We start from the raw sequence: 13775 nt of genomic DNA, 5'->3' as shown, positions 1-13775 counted from the left end.
AATCTCCTGATCTCGTGATCCGCCCACTTCGGCCTCCCAAAGTGCTGGGATTACAGGCGTGAGCCACTGCGCCCAGCCTAATTTTTGTATTTTTAGTAGAGACTGGGTGTCACCATTTTGGCCAGGCTGGTCTTGAACTCCTGACCTGGTGCTCCGCCTGCCTTGGCCTCCCAAAGTGCTGGGATTACAGGCGTGAGCCACTGTGCCCGGTCTACCTGGTCAGTATTAATAGGCTTTTGTATCTTGCAATTTACAACTCTTCCTTTCATGTAATACTAATTTTTCATGCAGAACACTCCCTACTCTCAAGATAAATCAATTAATCACTTCCCATCAATGACAGGAACACATGGCTTTAACAAACGCCCAGTATGACCAGATGGAGAGCACCACCTTTAAGGACTGTTTGAAATGCTTGTTCCTTGGTGCCATAAAGAAATAGCACTTGAACATTAATTTCCTCAGCAAGGCCATTTTTAGTTTCTGCAGAAACGGTACACTCGCTGGCAGTTTTGCTATAAGAGTACACCGAACAAAGAAGACAGGATCATTTATAACCTGATGCATCCACCTTATTGCTATGTCTGGTTTCCATTGACTAAATACAAATTCACATTCTGTATTTGTCCTGATTGGCTAGCAACGTAGAACTTTTTTAAAAGAGGCAAAGGCAGAGGAAAACGAAGGAGGAATTAACTTGTGGAATGCTAAGAAAGGCAAAAACACTTTCAAATAAGGAAGAGGAACAGGATATGACTTAATGCTTCCTTGGACCAGTGTAACCATATCAGGGCAAATACTTAGGCTAAATTGTGGGAGCTAAGAACATAAAGTACATAGATTTTTTTTTATCACAGCTAGCAGATACCTAAGAATGTTAAAACAGGTCTTTGAATAAATTTTGCTTCTAAAAGAAGTTACCATTTATTCCTAATTAGATGGGGAGGAAAGTCTTTGAAGAGGAACCTCTACTTTACTTTTTACAGACTGTAGCCATTACCACTACCAAAATACCATTTCTTTTATTGTTTTTTGTTTATTTGTTTGAGAGAGAGAGTTTCGCTCTGTCGCCAGGCTGCAGTGCAATGGCATGATCTCGGCTCACAGCAACCTCTGCCTCCCAGGTTCAAGCGATTCTCTTGTCTCTGCCTCCTGAGTAGCTGGGACTACAGGCGCATGCAACCACACCTGGCTAATTTTTTTTTTTTTTTTTTTTTGTATTTTTAGTAGAGATGGGGTTTCACCGTGTTAGCCAGGATGGTCTTGATCTCCTGACTTGGTGATCCACCTGCCTCGGCCTCCCAAAGTGCGGGAATTACAGGCGTGAGCCACCGTGCCCAGTGTTATTGTTCTTTATAAGACTAACGTCATGTGGTGGCTCACGCCCGTAATCCCAACACTTTGGGAGGCCGAGGTGGGCGAATCACAAGGTCAGGAGATCGAGACCATCCTGGCTAACACAGTGAAACCCCGTCTCTACTGAAAATATAAAACATTAGCCGGGCGTGGTAGTGAGCGTGTATAGTCTCAGCTACTCGGGAGGCTGAGGCAGGAGAATGGCGTGAACCCGGGAGGCGGAGGTTGCAGTGAGCCGAGATTGTGCCACTTCACTCCAGCCTGGGTGACAGAGCGAGACTCCCTCTCAAAAAAAAAAAAAAAAAAAAGACTGATGTCAAATTACTAAAAGTAGTTGAATATAAGAATGTCAGGTAGGTCGGGCGTGGTGGCTCACGCCTGTAATCCCAGCACTTTGGGAGGCCAAGGCGGGCGGATCACGAGGTCAGGAGATTGAGACCATCCTGGCTAACACGGTGAAACCCCGTCTCTACTAAAAATGCAAAAAATTAGCCGGGCGAGGCGGCGGGCGCCTGTAGTCCCAGCTACTCGGGAGGCTGAGGCAGGAGAATGGCGTGAACCCGGGAGGCGGAGCTTGTAGTGAGCTGAGATCTGGCCACTGCACTCCAGCCTGGGCGACTAAGCGAGACTCTGTCTCAAAAAAAAAAAAAAAAAAAAAAAGAATGTCAGGTAAAGGATACTAAGTGGGAAAAGGTGTTGTTCAATTAATTGCTACAATGATTTGTGAACTCCCCAAATTTGAGGCAGGTCTCAGTTAATTTTAAAAGTTTATTTTGTTGGCCAGGCGCTGTGGCTCACGCCTGTAATCCCAACACTTTGGAGGGCAAGGCAGGCGGATCAAGAAGTCAGGAGATCGAGACCATCCTGGCCAACAAGGTGAAACCCCGTCTCTACTAAAAGTACAATAATTAGCTGGGCATGGTGCCACGTGCCTGTACTCCCAGCTACTCGGGAGGCTAAGGCAGGAGAATCACTTGAACCCTGGAGGCAAAGGTTGCAGTGAGCCGAGATCACGGCACTGCACTCCTACCTGGCCAAAGAGTGAGACTGCGTCTCAAACAAAGTTGGCTGGGTGCGGTGGCTCATGCCTGTAATCCCAGTACTTTGGGAGGCCGAGGCGGAGGGGATCACAAGGTCAGGAGTTTCAGACCAGCCTGACCAACATGGTGAAACCCCATCTCTACTAAAAATACAAAAACTAGCCGGGCGTGGTGGCGTGTACCTGTAATCCCAGCTACTCAGGAGGCTGAGGCAGGAGAATTTCTTGAATTCAAAAGGCAGAGGTTGCAGTGAGCCGATATTGCACCACTGCATTCCGGCCTGAGCGACAGAGCAAGACTGTCTCAAAAAAAAAAAAAAAAAAGTTTATTTTGCCAAGGTTGAGGACGCATGCCCGTGACACAGCCTCAGGAAGTCCTGACGACATGTGCCCAAGGTGGTTGGGGTACAGGTTGGTTTTATACCTTTTAGGGAGACATGAGACATCAGTGAATATATGTAGGAAGTACATTGGTTCTGACCAGAAAGGCGGGGACAACTCGAAGCAGGGCGGGGACTTCCAGGTCACAGGTAGACAGGTAGAGAGACAAACAGTTGCATTCTTTTTAGTTTCTGATAAGCCTTTCCAAAGGAAGCAGTCAGGATATGCATCTGTCTCAGTGAGGAGAGGGATGACTTTGAATAGAATGGGGCAAGTTTGCCCTGAGCAGTTCCCAGCTTGACTTTTCCGTTAGTAATTCTGAGGCCACAAGATTTTCCTTTCACAGATTCTATGAGCAGGAGAGTTGTTTTCTGTAGGAATCACAGAGATTCAACTTCGCACTCCTGCTTTAGGGAAGCACATCTCTCCCTTCCATGATTTGCCTTAGGGACTCTAATGCTTCTGAGGGCCTTCAGAAACGTTATAACACAATAACGTTTATCAGCCTCTGCTTCCAGTTCGGGTATTTTGCGACTGAACGACTGTTTCAAATGGTATGGTAATTTGGATTTTTAGCCTTTGGGAGAATCCTAAATAATAGTTTTAGCTTGAGCTCCCCAAAATCTGAAATAGTTTTTTTTCCCAAATTATTGAGTGATTAGTTACAGACACTAGTCTCCAGGAATCTGAATACAGCTTCTAAGGCTAGGTGAGACCCGTCCACTGCCGTAGAAAGGCGCCTTTTTTTTTTTTTTTTTTTTTTTTTTGAGACAGCGTCTCCCTCTGTCACCCAGACTGGAGTGCAGTGAAGTGATCTCAGCTCACTGCAAGCTCCGCCTGCCAGGTTCATGCCATTCTCAGCCTCAGCCTGCAGAGTAGCTGTGACTAGGTGCCCGCACCATTCAACTAACTTTTTTTTTGTATTTTTAATAGAGACGGGTTTCACTCATGCTAGTCAGGATGGCCTGATCTCTCCTGACCTCGCGGATCCGGGCCCACCTCTACTGCCCCAAAGTGCTGGGTTACAGGCGGAGCCACCGCGCCCCTGCCAGCGGGTGCGCTTTTTGAGACGGAGTCTTGTTCTTGTCGCCTAGGCTGGAGTGCAGTGGCCGGATCTCGCTCACAAGCTCCGCCTCTCCCGGGTTCACGCCATTCTTCCGCCTCAGCCCTCCTCCTCGGCGGGAGCTGGGACTACAGGCTACTCGGGCCACCTCGCCTCGCTAGTTTTTGTATTTAATAGAGACGGGTTTCACTGTGTTAGCCAGGATGGTCTCGGACCTCCTGACCTCGATCCGGGCCTCGCTGCCTCCCAAAGTGCTGGGATTACAGGCTTGAGCCATCACACTGCCATAGGGTGCTTTTAAGGAAAGCCCCAGACCTGACTGCTGGAGTTTTTCCTGCAGACCTCCTCTTCTATCAGCCTCTCTTTGATACTTTGAACCTTGGGGAGCTACACAAGTACCTAGAAAGTTTCCATGCTAAACGACAGCGCCGAGCCAATGAGGGACTGGAAAGAAGTCTTTACGTGGTGCACCTAACGTGGCGTCGGTGACCCTGCCCTCTAGTAGCTGGGCCGCGGTTGGATCGGGTGATGCGGGTGGTACCCCAGCTTCAGGCCCATGAGTGCTGGGTGAGACCGCGTGACTGAACCCCGGTTGTAGAGAAATCAGCCCCTCGGTGCCCAGAGGCTGCTCTGCAGTCCTGTGGACGGGCGCCCACTGCCTCGGCCGCGGCTTTTCCCTGGGCAGTCCGGGATGGCAGCTGCCAAAGCCGCAGGCGCCAAACTCGAAGTAATTGTGGCCTTTCAGCCCCTCAGGTCACTCCTCGCCGCCACCCAGGTCCTAAATCCAGGGAGCCGCTCCTGCTCAGGGTTCGTGGTCGGTACCCGCCGGACACTGAGGCGCCGTGAGAGGGGTCCCGTGTAACCGGCCTAGTGGGTTCACCTGCCAGCTACCTGGCGAGAGCAGATTTATGAAGACTGGGGAATTGCAGTGAAGAAGTAGTAATTCATGCAGAGCCGCCTGGCTGTTCGGAAAGTGACAGGAGTTTTATTATTCAAATCAGTCTCCCCAAGCATTCCGGATCAGAGTTTTCAAAACTAATTTGGTGGGTAATGGCTTGAAGTGGGGAGTGCTGATGGGTCAGGTTGGAGATGGATTCATAGGGGTTGATGTGGCTTTTCATGCTGTTTTCTGTTCTGTGGGATGGAGAACTGGATTGACCCAGATTACCGGGTCTGTGTGTTGGGGCTGATCCATCCAGTGCAGGATCTGCAAATTACCTCAAGCACTGATCTTAGCTTTACAGTAGTGGGATGTGTTATCTTCTAAGAGCACCTCGGGATGTTCAGAATCTTGGAGTCAAGAAACTGCATGACCCTCAAATCGTAATTTCTAATCTTAGAAGCACTTGTTAGTCCTGGCAAAGGCAGGCTGATCTCCAGGCAAGAAGTGCGTGTCTGTTCAGGAAAGGGCTATTATCAGTTTTGTTTCAGAGTGAAACCATGAACTGAATCTTCCTAAGTTAATTCAGCCTATGCCCAGGAATAATATCAAACAAGGACAGCTGAAAAGGTTGGGTGCAAGATGGAGTCAATTAGGGTCTGATTTCTTTCACTGTCATAATTTCCTGCCACTCTTTGCAAAACCAGTTTCACCTGCTCTCTGATAGCCCTGATGCAAGGGAGAGCGCAGGCACAGGAAGGGGTGCAGGCAATGGCCTGAGCTGGATCTTGATCTGGGAGGATGGAACGCGGGTCCACAGGTGCCTGTTGGGAAATAAAGTCTGAGGTGGAGCTCTTCCTGAAGAGGAAATGGGCTGAGAGCTGTGCATTCATCATGACGCTTAGAAGCCATGGAGAGTTTTGAAGAAAGGAGGGACATGATCCAAATCCAGGCTTTTAAGGTTTCCTCAAAGGACATTCAAAGGAAGAACATCAGAGAGAGAGAGAGGATGAAGACTTTGGGACCTTTGGGAGGTTGAATCTCTGTTTTAGGAATTCACATAGGTGGTAGAGATGACATTTTGCACTGAGACAAGCAGCTCAGACAACCAGCCTTAGGGCTACCTGGCTCCAGTTACAAGAAAGCATTTGGGGTCGGGCGCCGTGGCTCACGCCTGTAATCCCAGCACTTTGGGAGGCCGGGCAAGGGCGGATCACAAGGTCAGGAGATCGGTGACCACGGTGAAACCCCGCTCTCTACTAAAAATACAAAAAATTAGCCGGGCGCTGCTGTGGGCCAGTCCCAGCTACTCGGGAGGCTGAGGCAGGAGAATGGCGTGAACTCCGGGAGGCGGAGCTTGCAGTGAGCCGAGATCAGCCCACTGCACTCCAGCCTGGGCGACAGAGACTCCCTGTCTCAAAAAAAAAAAAAAAAAAAAAAAAAAAAAAAAAGAAGCATTTGGGAGGCCTGAGCTTATCAAATCCCGCGACATGTTTGTAATGTCTGCCTGTCCCTCAGGCACTTAGCTGCAGAAGCACTTAGGGAACCCATTGACAGGGAAGTGGGAGGGGTGTTCCATTCCCTCATTGGTCCTGACCCCATCCACAGGTTCTCTAGCTTGTGGTGTCCTGGGACTCTGAAGTGCCATTTTTTTCAGTCCTTTGATCCGAGGACCCTGGAGAATCTCTAAACCCAGGATACTAAGGCCATGGCAGATTATATGGAGGTATTCTCATTTCTGTCAACCAATGTAAACACCCTTGGAAGGTTAACCCAGGAGTTGCCACCAGGTTGTGAAATGCTTAGAGATAAAACGGATCAAAGTCAGGAGGTGATATTACCCCAGTTGTATCTGGCTATAGGCTTCATCTCCTTGGACTTTGGTGCACACACTGTGGGTTGAGGGAAGAGGAAGAAAGGTCAGAGATAAGGCTACTGCCATAATCCAGGTGAGGGTTAATGGATCAGATATGTGGAAAATCACATGTGTCTGGATTCAGGATTCACTTTTTGTAAAGAGACAGCTAGGTTTTCTCCTTCTTTCCTCCCTTCCTTCCTTCCTCCCTCCCTCCCTCCCTCCCTTCCTTCTCCTCTTTCTTCTCTTTCTTCTCTTCTTTTTTCTTTATGTGGAGTTTCGATCTTGTCACCCAGGCTGGAGTACAATGGCGTGATCTCGGCTCACTGGAACCTCCGCCTCCCGGGTTCAAGCGATTCTCCTGCCTCAGCCTCCAAGGTAGCTGAGATTACAGGTGCATGCCACCGCACCCCGCTAATTTTTGTATTTTTAGTAGAGACGAGATTTCACCGTGTTGGCCAGACTGGTCTCGAACTCTTGATCTCAGGTGATCCTCCCGCCTTGGCCTCCCAAAGTGCTTGGATTATAGGCATGAGTCAGTGGGCCCAGCTGAGACGCTAGGTTTTTTTGTTTGTTTGTTTTTTGAGACCAAGTTTCACTCTGTTGTCCAGGTTGGAGTCCAGTGGAACGGTCTCAGCTCACTGCAGCCTCCGCCTCCCAGGTTCAAGTGATTCTCCTGCCTCACCCTACCAAGTAGCTCGGATTACAGGCATTTACCACCACATTCGGCTAATTTTTCTATTTTTAGTAGAGACGGGGTTTCATCATGTTGGCCAGGCTGGTCTCGAACTCCTGATCTCAGGTGATTTGCCCTCCTCAGCCTCCCAAAGTGCTGGGATTACAGACATGACCCATCACGCCAGGCGGACAAATAGGTTTTCTAATGTGGATGATAAGGGCATGAAAGAGGAATCGGGCATGAGCCCAAGGTTTTTGATCTTAGCAGCTGTAGCCATGGACGCTCCATCAGCTAACATGAAGTTGGTATTGACATAATATTGACTGTGGATATCAAGAGTGTTATTTGACCAAATGAAGAGTCAGGGACCAATAAGTGGTGGCATCAAATGGTTAACTAGACATACAGGATGCGGTATCTGGGAGGGTGTTGATACTGGAGATGTCTGATATATGAAAGCTAATGGGTGAACTATGGTAAGTTAGTTATGGGTCCCACTTAGGAGGACATGCTTCCGATTATGGTGGTAAATCTTTTCAGGGGCCAGGAAGGTGTGATCACAGGCTGAGGAGTGGATCTCTTACTTACGTCCCCGAGGGATGTTATTGGGTTTCCTAAACACCTGAGAGGGTGTGAGTGACCATCATGGCAGGACGTATCAGACAGTAGAGTTTGGAAGGGGACATAGACATCCAAGGAGAGAACAGACAAGAGATAGATGTATGCAGAAGCATAGGAGTAATTCAGGGAACGTGACACTTAGGCCTGAGTCGGTGCCAAAGTTGTAACTATTTATCACTGTCTGGACTCACAAACGTTTTTAGAGGACTTTGGGAGTGCCTGGGGAGTTTCATTCAGCCTGGTGCATGTGGGCAGTGAAAAATATGCTCATCTGTGATAGTAGATTTGGTTTGGTTCACAAATCCAGGGGCTGGGCTTTACACGGCATTAGGTGGACAGAGGAGGGTTGCTACAGCTGAGGTCTCAGCTGGTGCAGCACAGAAGTGGGATAGGGCCGTGGATATCTGAAGCCACATGCAGTTCTGTGTGGCTATGGAGTCACTCAGGGAGACATTCACAGGATGATTTGGGATTACCACTACTCTTGGAAACCGTGGAAATTCTGTGTTGATATTGGATCCTGTTTGTATTTGTCAGGCATACTCTGGATGCTTATCCACATGTTGGTATAAGGCCAGAATTGAAGGCCCAATATGATGTGTCACTTTGACACCTTGTGATAGTGGGACAACCTTAAAAGGTGTGAGTACAAATCTCATTCCCACTCTGCTCTCTTGGATAATGTATCCTAGCCTAACAACCCTTTTTATCAAGGCGATGAGGCAGGGTTCCAGGTTGTTACACTTTGTAGTGGGTTTCAATTCCATCCCTACCAGCAGAGTTATGTAAACAAACCATTGCATATTCCCAAGGGAGTCATGGGCCATTATACCCTCTTAATTTTGTGAAATAATTTTATTTGTGGGGGCTGGGTGTGGTGGCTCACCCCTGTAATCTCCTCACTTTCGGAGGCCACGGCGGGTGGATCAGTTGAGACCAGGATTTCAACACCAGCCTGGCCAACATGGTGAAACCCCGTCTCTACTAAAAAAATACCAAAATTAGCCGGGTATAGTGGCACATGGCTGTAATCCTGGCTACTTGTGAGGCTGAGGCACGAGAATCACTTGAACCCGGAAGGCGGAGGCTGCAGAGAGCCAAGATCGTGCCATTGCACTCCAGCCTGGGTGAGAGAGGTAGACTATGTCTCAAAAAAAAAGAAAAAAAAAAAAAAAACACCCAAAAAACAAACTTCTATTTGTGGGGATGCTAGAGAGAGGCTGATGGTGGGGAAAACTCAGGTGGGCGTGGCGGTGGGCACGTGTCTGTGCAGTATAAAGAATGATGTATATTTAGAGAGCGAGTTTGTCCGATGGGCTCAGGCAGCTGCCCTGGGCTTTATGTGAGCTTGGATATCACTATTCAGAAAGGGGTGGACCTTTTTATCTCCAGACCTCAGCATGGATGCTTATTTGTCCACCTACTTCTTATTGCTGATGGCAGTTGACAAGTGGGCCCATGAAGAGACAAAGGCACCAATGGACATAGTTTCAGCTCTATGTTGGGGACCTTGGGAGGAGGATGGGCAAGGGTGGCTGTGTGGCGAGGTGGGTTGTGGTACCTCAGCAGAGGGGCTGTTTGTGGTTTCATCTGTCACTATCATAGCAGGACACTGTGACCTTTGAAGATGTGGCTGTGAAATTTTCCCAGGAGGAATGGAGTCTTCTTAGTGAGGTTCAGAGGTGCTTGTACCGTGATGTGATGCTAGAGAACCTGGCACTTATATCCTCCCTGGGTAAGTTGCTCACGCTCACCCTGTGAGCTGAGCTAGTGTTGCTGTTCCCCTTTTCATTGACAAGACTGTCTTTCTCACTTAAGGAGCTTGGACATGGGTTCCTTCTACACTTCTCTGTGTGAGTTGCGTGGTTGGTAGGAGTAAGGTGTGTGGGCCGGGCGCGGTGGCTCAAGCCTGTAATCCCAGCACTTTGGGAGGCCGAGACGGGCGGATCACAAGGTCAGGAGATCGAGACCATCCTGGCTAACCCGGTGAAACCCCGTCTCTACTAAAAAATACAAAAAACTAGCCGGGCGAGGTGGCGGGCGCCTGTAGTCCCAGCTACTCGGGAGGCTGAGGCAGGAGAATGGCGTAAACCCAGGAGGCGGAGCTTGCAGTGAGCTGAGATCCGGCCACTGCACTCCAGCCTGGGGGACAGAGCGAGACTCCGTCTCAAAAAAAAAAAAAAAAGAAAAAAAAAGAAAAAAAAAGGAAAAAAAAAGGAGTAAGGTGTGTGTATTGCCTTTTCCTCTCCTTAAGCAGCTCCAACACATCCTGTGCTCCAGGCTCCCAGGGAAGGAGTCTGAGACAGGAGTCTTATAGGCACCTTAATGTATCCACTTTGCTTGCTCTCTGGCTGTCAGGTGACTGTCCAAATCGGTAGGTCTTGTGTGCCCAGGTTCTACTAACACTTCTTTCCTCTATCTGACAATTCTTCCTACCTCCCTGTGCTGAGAATTGCCTTCATTGACATTGTCACTACCTACATAGACCATAGACTGTTCTTGCAAGACCCTGCTTAGGAATTCTCTTGTAATACTTAGTTTACTCTAAGTAAACTGTGGGCTGTCAGGTGCTTAGTTGTGCTGAGCTAGTGTTGGCTGTTCATCTCTGCTGTCTCTCCCTTCATGCTTATATCATCCAGTCCCGTGTACCGGGGGTGAGATGGAGAGTCCTCAATGTTTCACAAGATGCGGTTCAATTCAGGCTCATCATGATAGGCTCAAAGGGAGCCTGTCCCTCAGGAGTGCCATGCTGGGGGAGGGCATGACTTCAGGGGTTTATCTAAATGGTACCAGAAACCATTTATATTTGCCGAGTATTTTTGTGGCAGTATGAGTAGGCACACACTGTTTTTCTTTTTCTTCCCATTGTTGAGAGTTTCACACTTGTTAGTTCTGTACCTTTCCAGTTCTACTGTGATATCCACCCCAAGACTAATATTCACATCTCTGGACTCCACATCTCATCCATTTTTCTTGTGCTTTCATCTGCAGTTGTCACCAATATTGGTATATCAATTGTGTATTAGGAAGTGTATGCCCATTGTTAAACCATCCATGACCACCCTCTGCTGTGTTGTACTCATGTTTTCTTGGTCTTGACATATGCATATATATATATATATATATTTTTTTTTTTTTTGAGATGGAGTTTCACTCTTGTTGCCCAAGCTGGAGTGCAAAGGCACAATCTTGGCTCACTGCAACCTCTGCTTTCCAGGTTGAAGTGATTTTCCTGCGTCAGCCTCCCGAGTAGCTGGGATTACAGGTCTGCGCCACCACGTGCAGCTAATTTTTTGTATTTTTAGTAGACCCAGGGTTTCACCGTGATAGCCAGGCTGGTCTCGAACTACTGACCTCAGGTTACCCGCCCACCTTGGCCTCGCAAAGTGCTGGGATTACAGGCATGAGCCACCACACCCAGTCCATAATGCTTCTACATAGCACTCACATGTCATTAGGAGATAAGATTCTGTGCACAACTTGTGTTTAGAGGAAGGAGCTATGGACCCTGCCTCTGCTCCCTGTGTTGCATGTATGCTTGTGCTCTTTACATCATGAGACCTCCTGGATTCTGTGACCTTTATAGTCCAATAATGCTGGGCAGCTCATTCTTTTTTTAAATTTATTATTACTGTTTTTGAGATGGAGTCTCGCTCTGTTATCCAGGCTACAGTGCAGTGGTGTGATCACGGCTCACTGCAAACTCCACCTCCTGGGTTCAAATGTTTCTCCTGCCTCAGCCTCCCGAGTCGCTGGTATTACAGGCGCCCACCACCATATCCAGCTAATTTTTGTATTTTTAGTAGAGATGGGGTTTCACCATGTTGGTCACGCTGGTCTCGAACTTCTGACCTCAGGTGATCCACCCACCTGAGCCTCCCGAAGTGCTGGGATTACAGGCGTGAGCCACCGCACCCAGCCAGCAGGCCCATCTTCATCCTGAAGCCAACATTCTGTTCCTGAAATATTTTTATAGAGTAATTCCTCAATTTGTGAGACGTACTTGTGGGTGGGCTGTGCCTTCCCGTCAGAGGTACTTTGCACTTGACCAGCATTTTCTTTCTTTCAGATTGTTGGTGTGGATCAAAAGATAAGGAGGCACCGTCTAAGCAGAGCATTTCTGTACAAAGAGAGTCTCAGAACAGGACTCCTAGGGCAGTTGTTTCTCCTAAGAAGGCTCACCCTGTGAAATGTGTGGCTCATCTCGGGATGATTTGTCTCTATTAAACACTCAGAAAACTCACTGTAGCCAGAAGCTGAACAGGAGAGGGCTGCAGGAAAAACTTGGATGACATTGCAAACCTTAATCAGCACCTTTCAGCTGCATATTAGGTATAAAATTTGCAGAAAGAGTGGCCAGAGTAGCTTAATCGCTTTGTAAAGAAACGAAGCTCGGGTGTCACAGGAGCCGCTTGTCTTCTGTGAGTTTGGGGAGGACGCGGCTGCCCAATTCAGGATTATGCCAACAAGAAGCCGCTTATCCTGTAGGAGAACATGATAGTGAAATCTGGCACGGCTCCACTTCAGAGGGAAAACTAATCTCGGGTGTGGAAAAACGACACAAGCCTGCAAGCACCAAACACTCAGTTATTCCACACCAGAAACTTTTCACTAGAGATGGATGTTATGTATGCAGTGATTGTGGAAAATCCTTTAGCAGATATGTCAGCTTCCAGTAATCATCAGCAAGCACCACACTGGTGCTGACCTTATGAGTGTGGAGAGTGGGAAATCTTGTAGTAGAAAGAGCAGCCTCATTCAGCATCAGCGAGTTCACACTGAAAGACAGCTTTTCCCTGTGGGGAGTGTGAGAAATCTTTAGTCAGAAGGGCAGCCTTAACCATCAGCATGTTCACACTGGAGAAGGGCCTTATGAGTGTGAGAATGTGGAAGTCTTTTGGTCAAAAGGCAAATTCATTCAACATCAGCTGTAGGTCACACTGGAGACAGCTTATCACTGTGGGAATGTAAAATCTTTTCACCAGAAGTTCTGCTTTATTGAACTTTCATCAGCTTGTTCACACTGGAGAAAGACCTTGCTAAAATGTGGAGAATGTGGGAAATCTTTTGGTCAAAAAGGGCAACTCACTAACATCAGCTTAGGTCATACTGAGAAAGACCTATGAGTGCAAGGAGGGAAAAATTATTTAGGTACAGATCCCACCTCACTGAACAATTCTGAGACTCTACACTGGGGAAAGATCTTTACAATTGTAGGGAATGTGGGAAATTATTTAACAGGAAGTATCATCTTGTTCATGAGAGAGTCTACACTGAGAAAGGCCATATGAGTGGAGGTATGTGGGAAATTATTTGGCAATAAGTACAGCGCGGACTATACATCAGGAGGGGATTCACACTGAGAAAGGGCCATATGAATGCAGGAATGTGGGAAATCATTTCTTTCCAGCTCTGCGCTTCATGTTCATAAAAGAGTTCATTCTGGACAAAAGCCTTATAAGTGCAGTGAATGTGGAAAATCCTTTGCTGAATGTTCCAGTCTCATTAAACACAGGAGAATTCACACTGGAGAAAGGCCTTATGAATGCACCAAATGTGGAAAAAGATTTCAGCGAAGCTCTACCCTCCTTCATCATCAGAGTTCACACAGGAGAAAGGCCTTATGAGTACAGTGCATGTGGGAAATCCTTTGCTGAAACATCCAGTCTCATTAAACACAGGAGAGTTCATACTGGAGAAAGGACTTGAGTGCTGTCGATGTGGGAAACATCAGAATATCTGCTCTCCTTGGTCTTAAGAGACTTTGCATTGAGACCGAGTCTCATTCTGTCACCCAGGCTGGAGTGCAGTGGTCCCATCTTGGCTCACTGCAACTTGGGCCTCCCAGGTTCAAGCAATTCTCCTACCTCAGCCTCCCAAGGAGCTGAGATTGTGGGTACA

The 13775-nt window shown here is 47.8% G+C and overlaps 1 protein-coding gene and 1 pseudogene across 4 annotated transcripts in view; both read left to right on the top strand.

Moving 5' to 3' along the window:
• Positions 1–12052, top strand: part of ZNF418 (zinc finger protein 418) — a 30925-nt gene extending 18873 nt beyond the window's left edge. For 2 of the 4 annotated variants that reach the window (XM_031659343.1, XM_031659337.1), the window contains exon 5: positions 9480–9573. The gene's annotated coding sequence lies outside the window, so the exon portion shown is untranslated. Of the gene's footprint in view, positions 1–9479; positions 9594–11943 lie in introns of those variants that run through there. The other 2 variants (XM_031659340.1, XM_031659338.1) reach the window with 2 other exon arrangements.
• LOC101000133 lies at positions 4531–13742 on the top strand (annotated as a pseudogene).
• The last annotated feature ends 33 nt before the right edge of the window (positions 13743–13775 follow it).

The sequence above is a fragment of the Papio anubis genome, chromosome 20, assembly GCF_008728515.1.
Source record: "Papio anubis isolate 15944 chromosome 20, Panubis1.0, whole genome shotgun sequence".
Taxonomy (NCBI): domain Eukaryota; kingdom Metazoa; phylum Chordata; class Mammalia; order Primates; family Cercopithecidae; genus Papio; species Papio anubis.
This window is presented reverse-complemented; position numbering and strand designations above follow the sequence as displayed.